The following is a 12,601-nucleotide window of genomic DNA, read 5'->3' on the forward strand; positions in this document are numbered from 1 at the left end:
CCTTTTTCTTTCTTTCTTTCTTTCTTTCTTTCTTTCTTTCTTTCTTTCTTTCTTTCTTTCTTTCTTTCTTTCTTTCTTTCTTTCTTTCTTTCTTTCTTTCTTTCTTTCTTGATTTCTTGATTTCTTTCTTTCTTTGTTTCTTCCTTTTTTTCTTTCTTTCTTTCTTTCTTTCTTCCTTTTTTCTTTCTTTTCTTTCTTTCTTCCTTTCTTCCTTTCTTTTTTTCTTTCTTTCCTTCTTTCTTTCCTCCTTCTTTCTTTCTTTCCTTCTTTCTTCCTTTCTTTTTTCCTTTCTTTCCGTCTTTCTTTCTTCTTTCTTTCTTTCTTTCTTTCTTTCTTTCTTTCTTTCTTTTCTTCTTTCTTTCTTTCCTTCTTTTTTCGTTCTTGCTTTCTTTCTTCCTTTCTTTTTTTTTCTTCCTTTCTTTTTCTCTTTCTTTCTTTCTTTCTTTCTTCCTTTCTTTCTTTTCTTTCTTTCTTTCTTTCTTCCTTTCTTTTCTTCTTTCTTTCTTTCTTTCTTTCTTTCTTTTTGCTTTCTTTCTTTCTTTTTCCTCTTTTGCCCCACTTTAACGCCCGGCCGTTGAGATGCAGGTAGTGCCGGGGTGAAGGCCACACCTAATCGTAACCTGTGAAGCAAGCTTACATTGCACCTTTTTATGGTGTGTAGTATCCTTAGTTTCATCGCTGGGTCGAGTTCGTGAAGGCGGTGATTACGATGACCTGGCGAAGCCCAATATGTTGCCGTATCATCGCGCAGAAGTCTATACGCCAGGGCAGTAGTGTCTGGTCGCGAAAATGGGATGGACACTGGTGTGGCGTTAATGTGGGCCAGCTTTGCCTCCCCGTCGGCGAGCTCATTTCCATGTAAGCCACAGTGTCCCGTAATGCACTGAAACATTACGCAATGGCCAGCGCTTAGGGCGACATCGCATGATTCGATCACCTCTTAAGCAACGTTTTGTTGCCCAAGACGAGGCTGCGGGATTAATTCCGTGGCAGCAGTAATAGCAGGAGTAATACTATAAATACCTTTGTAGAAATTTCGACGCGTGCCCTGTTGTGTCCAAAGTTAATCCGGAGTCCTCCCTTGCGGTATCCCTCCTCTTCACCCAGCTGCATAACATTCGCACGTAAAACCCGCGGTGGTTTACACGAACATTTAATAACGAAAATAATTATGAATCTAAGAACGCGTTCTTAAATGATCCCTAGACAACTCCTAGACCACTCAAGAACGCGTTCTTAAATTCGTTATTACTTTCGTGATTAAATGTTCGTGCAGGCCGCACCCGATCTGTTATTTCACAGCTTTTTTTTTTGTACGTTTACGTGAGAAAACAAAAACGGATGGCAATAAGTGTAATAACTTTCTGTATACGCATCGCCTTGAAGTTCATGCAAGCTGGTAGCGAATTCACCTAATTCATGCACTCAGACACAAGGTTGCCACCCCAAAGCATTCTGCAAAGTCCATTCAAAACCATTTGGTTTCGCAGTAAACGTTGATACAGCCGGTAATGAGCTCTCAGAATATGTGTACCGAACATTCATAGGTAGCAACGACCTTTGTGACTTCGAAGTAAACATATCGTAGCTCAGGACAGCGACTGGATCACGTTTAATATCAAATTTCTTGCTCATCGTCAACTGCTAAACATACCAGAAGCTTACGCATACATTAAGCGAGTGTAAGTCATGATGACAATGCATACTTTAAGGCAGAAAGGCAGGCTAGCGCTCAGCGAAATTGGTAGTTATTCAACGTAGCGATAGAAGGATTACAAAGAAGAGGCAAACAGGCGCATTGCTGTCTGCTTCTATTATTTCTCTTAGTCCTGATCCTCCGTTGACTTAACACCACCAATGATGCCAGCGAGTTAAGCCTATCCACGCCAGTCTATTTTAGACCTCGCCCCAGCACAAAGAACGGCAGCGTGCTATTGAAAAGAAAACAAATGTCAAATGGTCCGAGAAAGACGCATCCAGTCAACCCGTTTGGGCGCTCCAGGCAAGGCACGCACGTGGTACACAGGGGGACAGGAAAAACTGGGCGCCGCCGATAGCAGCGGAAGCTGCTTTTTCCGGCTAGGTCAAAACAGGACCAAATGTGAAGCGAGCCTCCAGAAAGTTCCCATACGAAGTCCTTTGGGACCGGCGATGCGTCCTTGACAGCGGATAAAGGAGTCGCAAACCTGGCCGGAATGGCTATGGATACGCGTACTATCTATGTCTCGGGAACAAATTGGGGCGCTCAATAACTCAGTAAGATAACTATATAGCGAAGCTGATTTTCCTTCAAGCGCGTAAATATCCCCTTGAGTCACGGTGTACACATACGTGACTTGTTTTTTGACACTTCTGGCCAGTATAGTGGCAAGGCAGACACCACTCACACCAGGCTTCGGGTACACACAGAAACCCGCCGCGTTAGTCAATCTGTATTCATTTTATTTCCTTGTGCTGAGCATTGCTAAAAGCGACCACTTTGCTAAAGGCACTACCATGTTTGACGGGCTTTCTGATGTGCCGCGTTCCGGCAGCATTGACGAAATAATAGTTAAGCATGTAGCCGATATCTAAATTGTGCATGTTCTTTGAGCCGCTAAGTCAGCTCCTTTATGAAAGATGCCACTTTTCCGGCAGTATAATAAATCGATATATGTTATTCCGTAATCACGAGTCCGGAATCATGCAAGAAATGCACAAAGTATCATTTCCTACCCCCTTGACTTTCTTGCAACGAAGTCTGCAGCCCCTCGAAAGAAAATTAATCAAAGAGCGAAGCGCGTGAGAACGATGGAAGGCGATGACGGCTGCTACCGTTTTGCCTGTGTACACAAATTACCTTGCAGCAGTTTTCGAATTGGACGACGATGCTACAACTTTAAACCTTAGGGCGCGAATAACAGCGGATAAATCACACGGGCACAAAACTAACTAATGGTAAAAAAAAACTTGGCTATATTCAAGGAAGATTACGTATGTCTTCTTCAGACGGTGACTCTTTTCCCGCTGGCCCCGTCTGCTCTCCTTCTCACAATTACTGTCTACCAGACGTTCTTTTTTGATCTCGCATTCCGCATGTGCGCCTCGCTTCGTGGTCGCAGTGTATCGGGTGGCCGCGTCTGGCTTCACACTTGTGCACCGTGACCGGCGCGTCAGTCTTTGAGAGAGTGCGCCCGCAGGCTGTTCCAGTTTACCGGATGTAGATCATACCTTATGTGCCTCGTTTGAATCAATCCCAGCGAACTGCAATATATCCAATGCTCCTCAGGCGCCCGTATCCCTGCGTGTTCGCCACAGCAACGCTATTTGGCTGTGACCATCGTTGAGCAGCAGATATGGCTTACTCCAATGAGGAAAGAGCGGATATGGTTTTGGCTTTATGTTCGTCAAGTGGACATAGAAGGCGCGCAGTTGAGCTATTTCAACGTGCCCGGTATCTGAGTTATCCAGGTACGCGTCCGAGCACAATGACGATTGTGCATGCATATGAAACGCTGAGAGAGACTGGCACTTTTACGAAGAAACGACATAAATCTTCAATCCTGCGCGAGGACATGGAGTTAGATATTCTGTCAAAGTTTTCTTCAGACCCACATGCAAGTGTTCGTAGTGTGGGTGATGAAGCTGCAGTGTCAAAGTCTTCAGTGTAGATAGTACTTAAGAAAAGGAAACTTCATCCGTACCACGTGCAGCTGCACCAGATGTTGGAGCCCCGCGATTTCCAAAATCGAAAGGTCTTTGCAAACTGGATTATAATAAAGATGGAAGAGGACCCAGGCTTTGTCAAAATACTGTGGACCGATGAAGCTCCCTTGTCACGTAATGCCCAAGTGAACATCCACAACGCTCACTATTGAAGCGACGAAAACGCTCACAGGTTTTTGAAGGCACATCACCAATATCAGTGGTCGGTTAATGTGTTGTGTGGAATTAACGGTGCCACTATCATTGGCCCCGTGTTTTTTGATAAATCGCTTACAGGCGAAAGATATGTTGCAGAAGCTTGATGTGGGCGAGTTGGTTTTGCATACTGGAAGAAAAGAGCGCTACGAGGACACGAACTAAAAGAGGAACAAGTACGACGGACAAGGCGCTTGTCCGTCGTACTTGTTCCTCTTTTAGTCCGTGTCTTCGTAGCGCTCTTTTCTTCCAGAAAGATACGTCAACGACATCCTTGATGGGGTGCTTGAGGATCTTCTTTTTTTTTTTTTGCGAAGTTCCATTGGCTAGGATCAAGGACATTTGGTATCAGCTTGATGGTGCTCCCGCGCACGGCAACAGCAAAGCTTGCAAATGGCAGCATGAAGTATTCCCGCAGCAATGGATTGGACGGCATGGGCCCATTGCTTGGCCGGCAAGGTCGCCAGATTTAACTCCCCTCGATTTCTTTCTCTGCGTCTACGTCACAGATCAACTATACCGGACACCAACCACGACATCAGAGAACCTAAAAAAAAAAAAGACTAGTGTGCAACTCCATCTCTAATACCATGATCAAGAAAGCCTCGGAAAATGTGCCTATGAGATGCCAAATGTGCATTGCAGCAGGTGGTGACCTCTTCGAACACACATTATAATCAAGGGGCACTTTTTTGGATTGAAGGTCATTCGAAAATCATTCGGGCCCTAACGCCGCCTCCCCACCCAACCTCATTACACTCCGTCGGCGGGCTGCCGGCTCTTGCCCATTTCAAGCATAAAAAAATAAAGCTATCTTCTTGTTCTTTTTCGTCTGTAGAAGGATCGACATTTGGGCGAGTTGGTACTGGTTGAACATCTTGAAGGGGCAGCGCAATAAGACGATGACAGAAGGCAGGAAACACAGCGCTGTCCTGTGTGTTTCCTGCCTTCTGTCATCGTCTTATTGCGCTGCCCCTTCAAGATGTCCTTTTTCGTCTCCTTAGACCTTTATCGCTTCGGCCCCGCTAGGCCAGCAGCACGCATTTGCGCCGTCATGCGATAAAAGCCGCATGCCCAGATAACCTACACCAGGCATAGCGCCCTGTCGCGGGCCAGTCTCGCTGCAGCCGACCTTGTCCATCCATCGCACGCTTAAGAACAGCCCAATAACAGTGCGCAATCGCCCCGTCACATGATATTTTTTCATATTTCGGGGCTATTTTTTTGAACGCGGAAAGAAGGACCACGTGAGATATATCGTATTGGAAACAATTTATTGAGAGGTTTCTCAAGGTGCTCTACAACTTTGCGTAGCACACTTGGGGTCTGCAGCCAATACTGGTATAATACTGGTATAATACTGGTATAAAGTTGAGTGAGTGAGTGAGTGAGTGAGTGAGTGAGTGAGTGAGTGAGTGAGTGAGTGAGTGAGTGAGTGAGTGAGTGAGTGAGTGAGTGAGTGAGTGAGTGAGTGAGTGAGTGAGTGAGTGAGTGAGTGAGTGAGTGAGTGAGTGAGTGAGTGAGTGAGTGAGTGAGTGAGTGAGTGAGTGAGTGAGTGAGTGAGTGAGTGAGTGAGTGAGTGAGTGAGTGAGTGAGTGAAAAACTTTATCAGCTCTAGATTCGCTGGTCTTCTGCGGTCTTCAGATGGAATCGTCCATCTTCTAGCACAACGGTCGGTTGCCCTTAGTCCAGGGCTCCGCTGGATGCTGCTGCCAGTTGTGCTCGCCGAATCAGACCTTCTTGGTCGACCTGGCGATCGCTGGAGAACACTCCCTCCCATTGTTCCACACTCGGGTTTGGTATAACGGGTGCCACGTCTATCTTCTGGCAAGCCCACGTTATGTGATCTGAATAATTAAACATGACTAATCCGTTAGTTAAGGGAAAAAATAGCCCTAGTAACTTTAGGCCAGTGCAGACATTATGCATTTGGTTCAACTCGCGTCCGAAGCGCCTTTAATTTTTTTTTTACATTTTGGTACGAGTTACGTGGGACAACCTGTATATTATACGGTATAGTACTTCGTATAGCCCGCGTGTAATGTCTTATCAGTAAGATCTCATCAGTGACACGTTACAACTAAGATCGACACGGAAGAAACAGCTGCCCCCAACACCATGCAGTCTTTCCTCCCTGTCTTTCCTTTGCCTTTCTCTCTCTCTCCAACATTCCTGTTTCTTTGACTTAAAGCAGAAACGTTTTGGCAATAACACCAGTAGTTACGTATGGATATAGTGAAGCGCAGGGTGGTAATGTAACTGATCAAGACACTCCGCCACTACCGAGACAACATCAGACGTGCCCTTTCATGCCGTACCAGATTTAAAACACATAAGGTGGAATGGTATGGGGTGAGTGCCAAGTGATGCCCGCCTCCCAAACAGATGCAGATGCGCCTCCAGTGACTTCTCGGTGATTCATGTGATGGGGCATTAAAGAACTGGTGCATAACGAGCAGAGAGCCTCAGTACTGTATATGGTATAATGTCTATGCTATACTGTCTCTGCATTGTCACCTGTTCACGCCTTATGCCCAAAGATGCAAAACCATCTTGGCTAAGCCTTTGTCTTAACGTCTGTACCCGAGCTTGCTTGGCTTCATAAGACGTAATGCCGTACATATTGTTAGATATGGCGCCGTTTCCTGAGGCTACTTCGAGTTCCCCAGACCACATCGGATTGCAGCACAGCTAATTGAGGAATGCAGAAGCAGGAAAGCGCATTCCAGAGAAGCGGCCGAGCAGACAAGTTTAAGGCAACGAGTTTACATGCCAACAAGTGCGCCGCCGGGATTAGCAGGTGGGCATCCGACAATGAAGCAGGTGCAGCCCTCCCCTTCTCTTTGTTCGAAGTGCATTGCCAGTCTGCGATGCAAGACCGCAGCAAGCCGCCAGGTGTGACACCACGACACGGGCGCCTACCATTGGCTGAAAGTGGCGTCATCGGAGTGGACTCTCCCATTGGTCAAACATGACGTGACTTGCAGTGCTCGAAGGGTTTATAAGAAGCCTTCCAGAGAGACCTGAGCATGCTGGGACATGCCCTGATTCCCTGTTTCACCTCTCTCGAACTTCTTGCCGCGGGCCGCAGCGTCCGAGTTGCTGCCGGCCCGTAATGTCTGTACGACTGTTAATTGACGCTCCCGTATCCTGTATATAATGTAGAATAAATCCCTCCCAAGTTTTGTGGGTTTTTCATCCCGACGTCCGTCCTCCAACCCTTACATCTGGTTGGCAGCGGTAGGATCGCCTCCGAATACATCAGCTGGTGGCAGCGCTACGAATCAACCTTCGTCGAGAGAGATCGTAAAGAACCGGGAAGAGCGAAGAAGAGAGAGCCTTCGTCGAAAGAGGTCCGAAGAGACTGGGAGTATCGAAGAAGGAGCGAGCCTTCGACCCAGGGAGTCCGGAAGGAACCGGCAACAGCGGACGAACGAACCGGATGGCAGGGTGCTGCAACCGTAAGTGAGCGCGTGGTTTTTTTCCTTATGATTCGCCAGACTCAAAGGTTGTGTGTTCAATTTTGATAGTTCTGGGAATCGGGAGTTTGTTGCATTGTGTGTTTGCACAAATTAATTAAGGAAAACAGTTTTAACCACCTGTCGGGGCAGCTGCCATGGATCTTAGAAGGTTGACGAGGTTAGACTTGTTGTTGGTGTGCGACGATTTGGGAGTTGAGGCGGACGAACGGATGGAAACGCCAGCTATCATAAAGGCGATTAACGATAGTGGCAATGATGATGAAAGTATTAGGCTTGCTTGGGAGGTGATACAGGAGCCACGGGAGCGTGTGCGTCGTGTACGTTTGCGAGAGCGTCGTGAGCTTAGGAGTGAGCGTCAGCGTGAAGAAAGCGAGAATGAACGGAAGCAGGAGCTTCAAGAACTTACTCTTAGGTGTCAGCGTCACGAACGTGAGAAGGCACGCGAACGTGAGCGAGAGGAAAAGTATGAGAGAGAGAAGGCAGCACTGATCAAAGAGCTACAGTATTGTGATCAGTTATTGGCACAGAGACAACGGCTGTCTGAGAATTCTGTAGGTAGTACAGAGCGAAAGAATGAGGCAGCATCGAGCAGATTTTCGCCAGAAGCCGACGAAAAGAGTAGTGCCTGTGAGATTGGCTGCCGATTCATAAGTGAAGGGAAAACGCTAGCTGCTAACGATGCCTTAGTGGCAACAGAGGCCGTTAAAGGCCGTAGTGAGAGCGACGAGGTGCTGTGCCAACAGATGACTGTGGAGACAGCTAGGCCAGCTGCGAACAAATTGGCACAGTTACCGAGCGTGTGCGTCGCTGGTAATGTTAGCGAGGTTGCTAGCGAAGAGAAGGGCACTTCTGACCCGACGTGCAGAAGCGTGCGTGCAGAAGTGAAGTGCGAGCTGGACGATGCAGTTGAGAATAGTTCTCGGGGTGGCGAGCTCCGTAGCTCACGAGAGAACAACTGCATTGTTCAGGGATCGGTGCGGCTCTCCGCCAGTCTAGATGGCCTAGATAGGGATGATTCAGTTAATCATTCGGACTGTGCGCGTGAGACAGCGATCGATACCGACGGGCTGTGTGCCGATTCACAGCGTGAGCTGGGCAATGTAGCAGAGGGCAGTTCGCAAGAGTGCGAGTTGTCTAACTCGGGTAAAGCCTGCTGCATTGTGCCAGAGTCGGTTGAGCTGTCCGCCAGTCGAGGCAGAGAGAATGTTGATTTAAAGGAAAATCAATCAGACTGTGCGGGTAAGAGACCGATCCGGGCCGACGAAATGTGTACCGGCCAGCACGAGGCACGAGAAGGCGACATGAAGGCTAGTGCAAAGAGAAAGCGCCTTAAAAAGAAGCGCGGTAAAAACCGAAAGTCGGTAATTAATGTAGCGCCGCCAAAGATGGCGAAAAACCCAAAAGGGCAGGGCGCGAGGAAGAAGGTGCGGTCGTCTAGGACGATGTTGACGCATCCAAAATGGTCGAGCCACCGGTCAAAGGGGGACCGCGAAGAATGTTCTGCGCGGACGCGGACAAAGGGCACGGGGCAGTTAAGCTCCTCGTCGTTCCGTAGTTCTTCTTATAGCTCAGCGTGCAGTTCGAAGAAACGCAAGGTGGCAGGACGAGACCAGGTGGGGAGTAGCGACGCGGTCAATCGAGTTTGTGTTGAAAGCGGGGCGCGAGGACGCAAATTGGCAGGAGACCGTAACGTCTTGGGGGAGCTGATAGTTAGTCAGCCCTTTTGTTGTCTCTCGGCAGCCAGAGTAGCTTTCAAGCCGCGACCACCCCGAGGACGGCTCAGAGTATGAGTCAGACATAAGCATTTGGAACGGAAGGCCAAGAGAGCTTCCGTAGCAAAAAAACGTGTTGTTTTGTTTTTTATTTTGAGCATCGGAAAGTTTCGCGATTTGAGACTAGAGTTTCTTTCAATGTGTAAGGTTTGAGCTTTGTTTATGTTTTGGTTTGAGAAAGCTCCGAGATTTGAAAGATGCGTTTTATGTAAACATGTAGTCTCGCGAGATGCTCATTAATAAGTAGATAGGCTTTTTTTGTGTGTGTGCGAGTAACCTGAAGGTCAAGGTTATCGTTGAGAGGCCTATCGTAACGCGCGTGTGTGTTATTTAACCTTCGTTCTTTTTAAGTGTTTTTGAATTTTCTAAGGTTAAGCGCGTAGATTTTCAGTGAGTGCATGATTTGCACTGAGAAGCGTTCTTAGTTCCATTAGCGCATGTCCTGTGTGGACGGAAGGAAGCAGATTTATGACTGGGTTGCTCGTGTGTGTTAGGGCAGCCGTATTCTGACTTCTCTGATAAGTATGCATGGAACGAGTTATTAAGACGCATTATTTTAAGGGTTCTGCGGAGTGTGTAAGTCCCGCAAGTTTAATTGTTCGTTTATGTCACGTGTCCTGTAGGACTTTCAGGAAAGAAACGTGAGTAAGCGTGAATGAAAAGTTTGCCTACAATGCAAGTACGCGTTCTGTTTAGTGACCACAAGGCTGGTGCACTTGTGATTACGTACTTGTGAGGTTGACCAGATTGTTCAGTGGCACCAATACGTGCGATAAGTACGCCACTGCGATAGATTGGAAACATGCTGTTCGTGTAGTTAGGCCACTTAAGTTATGTTCGGCTGTTTTCATTTGTTGTTTGCATCGTCAGTGACCCTTTTGTTTGCAACAACAATAGTACTCTGGTCTTGTCGGCAATCGAGGAGAAATGGATAGCTGTTTGGAAGGGTGGTTACAACTGTTTTGTCGAAATTGGGGAACTAAAAGATCAGGGTTCATTTTGACTCAGTAATAGCCTGGCGAGTCAGGGGTGAAGAGCCTGCGCTTACACGTGGGGCAGCGCTGTGTTATTTGGTTTGTTTGACGTATGTTCTCCAGGGCCCAGGATCCCGAGGGTTGTCAAACGAGGCTCGACCCCAGTACCCTGCAGCTTCTTTCAGCGTTCCTCATGGCCAGCGAATTGAGTTCACCGGCCATTCAGAACTACCGGGGCGAGGACGAGCTGTTAGATATGGCGCCGTTTCCTGAGGCTACTTCGAGTTCCCCAGACCACATCGGATTGCAGCACAGCTAATTGAGGAATGCAGAAGCAGGAAAGCGCATTCCAGAGAAGCGGCCGAGCAGACAAGTTTAAGGCAACGAGTTTACATGCCAACAAGTTCGTGCGCCGCCGGGATTAGCAGGTGGGCATCCGACAATGAAGCAGGTGCAGCCCTCCCCTTCTCTTTGTTCGAAGTGCATTGCCAGTCTGCGATGCAAGACCGCAGCAAGCCGCCAGGTGTGACACCACGACACGGGCGCCTACCATTGGCTGAAAGTGGCGTCATCGGAGTGGACTCTCCCATTGGTCAAACATGACGTGACTTGCAGTGCTCGAAGGGTTTATAAGAAGCCTTCCAGAGAGACCTGAGCATGCTGGGACATGCCCTGATTCCCTGTTTCACCTCTCTCGAACTTCTTGCCGCGGGCCGCAGCGTCCGAGTTGCTGCCGGCCCGTAATGTCTGTACGACTGTTAATTGACGCTCCCGTATCCTGTATATAATGTAGAATAAATCCCTCCCAAGTTTTGTGGTTTTCATCCGCGAAGTCCGTACGTCAACCCCTACAATATGAATGCATTCATCGCCTATAGATAAGCCCTGTATCCCCATGCTCAAGTGAGGTCGAAAGAAATGGATTACCTTGGATGTAAATGCACAATATATTGAATGGTACCTATTTATGAAAACAATTTTCCTTCAGTTGCATGGCAGCTGCTGAGATCGGAGGATCACAACGTTCATGTACGGTTATCTTGGACATTGCCCCTGCGACAGTTTGTTGAACATCACTGCAGTACATTCAAGTAAAACAATGGGCATTATTTAAAGAAAAGAAAGTTCTATTTAAACAAATTGACCGAGCTTTAACACGTTCCAAACGGCAGCGTTGAGAGGGTACTTCCATTTAATAACATGCGCACTTACGGCACTTAGTCGGCACTTACTGCTACGCTAAAGCAGTGCTTTGGTCAGGAACAAAACACTGGTATAACGCAGCCCTATGTGCCGACTAAGTGTCATAAATGCGTATGCCACTTAAAAGAAGTACCCTCTCGACATTGCTCGGCTAGGACGACCTTTCCAAATGTATTTTTTTTTTTACATTATACCCTATTAGTTACGTTTGTGCGTTGCGGCAAAATTAAACAAACTGTTGCCGGGGCAATGAAGAAAATTCCTGAAATTGAATACCTTTTTCTCGATGCATTGGTGGTTGATAGCTTGTCCTCTGCGAATACACAGTCTTCGGGTACTTTAGAGCATGCATTCGTGACTGCACAGTAAAAACTAAAAAGCACCATTTACATCCTTTGTATTCACCGCAACGCAATTATGTGCTTGAGCAGTTATGACATCTTCGGGACCGTAGTTTGTGTCTGTCATTTGCAGTGGGTTTGGCTTCATGATTTGGAAACACCAACGTAACATACAATCCTAAAGAAACATAGCATATTCGAGGTAGAAAGTGTAATCTGCAGATTCTGAGTAAAATATGAGGCATGAGAGCGGGAAAAAAATGCTTGCGTTTAAGTGAGACATTTTGTAGCATTGTCTCTTTAGAATCTTGAAGCCTGTATATACGATGTACAGGCATGCGTGAAATTATGTGCTTGGAGCGATTCGACTTCAGCGGGTGTTATGGCCATCATAACTGGGGACATCGGTTGTGCCACTCCCGCTGAACGCGCCACACACACACACACACACAAAAAGCGAACGAAATTTATATATTTGAATGACGACGAGTGTAATCGATAAGTTCATTTAAAGTAGAAATCTTGAGATGAGAAATAGTGAGCAAACTAAGTAAATATAAATGACGCTTACCTGAAACGTCCGTAACCACTTATTTCACGTATATCCCTGGTCCGTCAGCGTTTTCGCACAGCTAAAGAATGAATTCGTATATCCATTCATATATACAATCGCTTCTTTACACTCCCACAAATCAGCCCAGCATCACGTCTTGTCAGGCGAATATTCACCGAGTAGCCGTGAAGAACGTCTTGACACGAACACCAGTCGTATCCTTAGTCAGCACCTTTTCGCATCATGCAACCAGGCGCGTCGCTGCGGGGGAGTAATCTGTCATCATCGGCGCGTCGGATGATCGCTCAGCTAAAGAAACAAGGCGGACGGTGTGCGGACAAAGTGTTCTTATCATCGATATTGCGCGAAACTCCAC

The 12,601-nt window shown here is 47.1% G+C and overlaps 1 long non-coding RNA gene across 1 annotated transcript in view; it reads right to left on the minus strand.

The window, feature by feature from the left end:
* Positions 1-12,601, minus strand: part of LOC139048047 (uncharacterized) — a 318,075-nt gene that overhangs the window by 44,055 nt on the left and 261,419 nt on the right. The window lies entirely within an intron of this gene.

Source organism: Dermacentor albipictus, chromosome 1 (genome assembly GCF_038994185.2).
Source record: "Dermacentor albipictus isolate Rhodes 1998 colony chromosome 1, USDA_Dalb.pri_finalv2, whole genome shotgun sequence".
Taxonomy (NCBI): Eukaryota; Metazoa; Arthropoda; class Arachnida; order Ixodida; family Ixodidae; genus Dermacentor; species Dermacentor albipictus.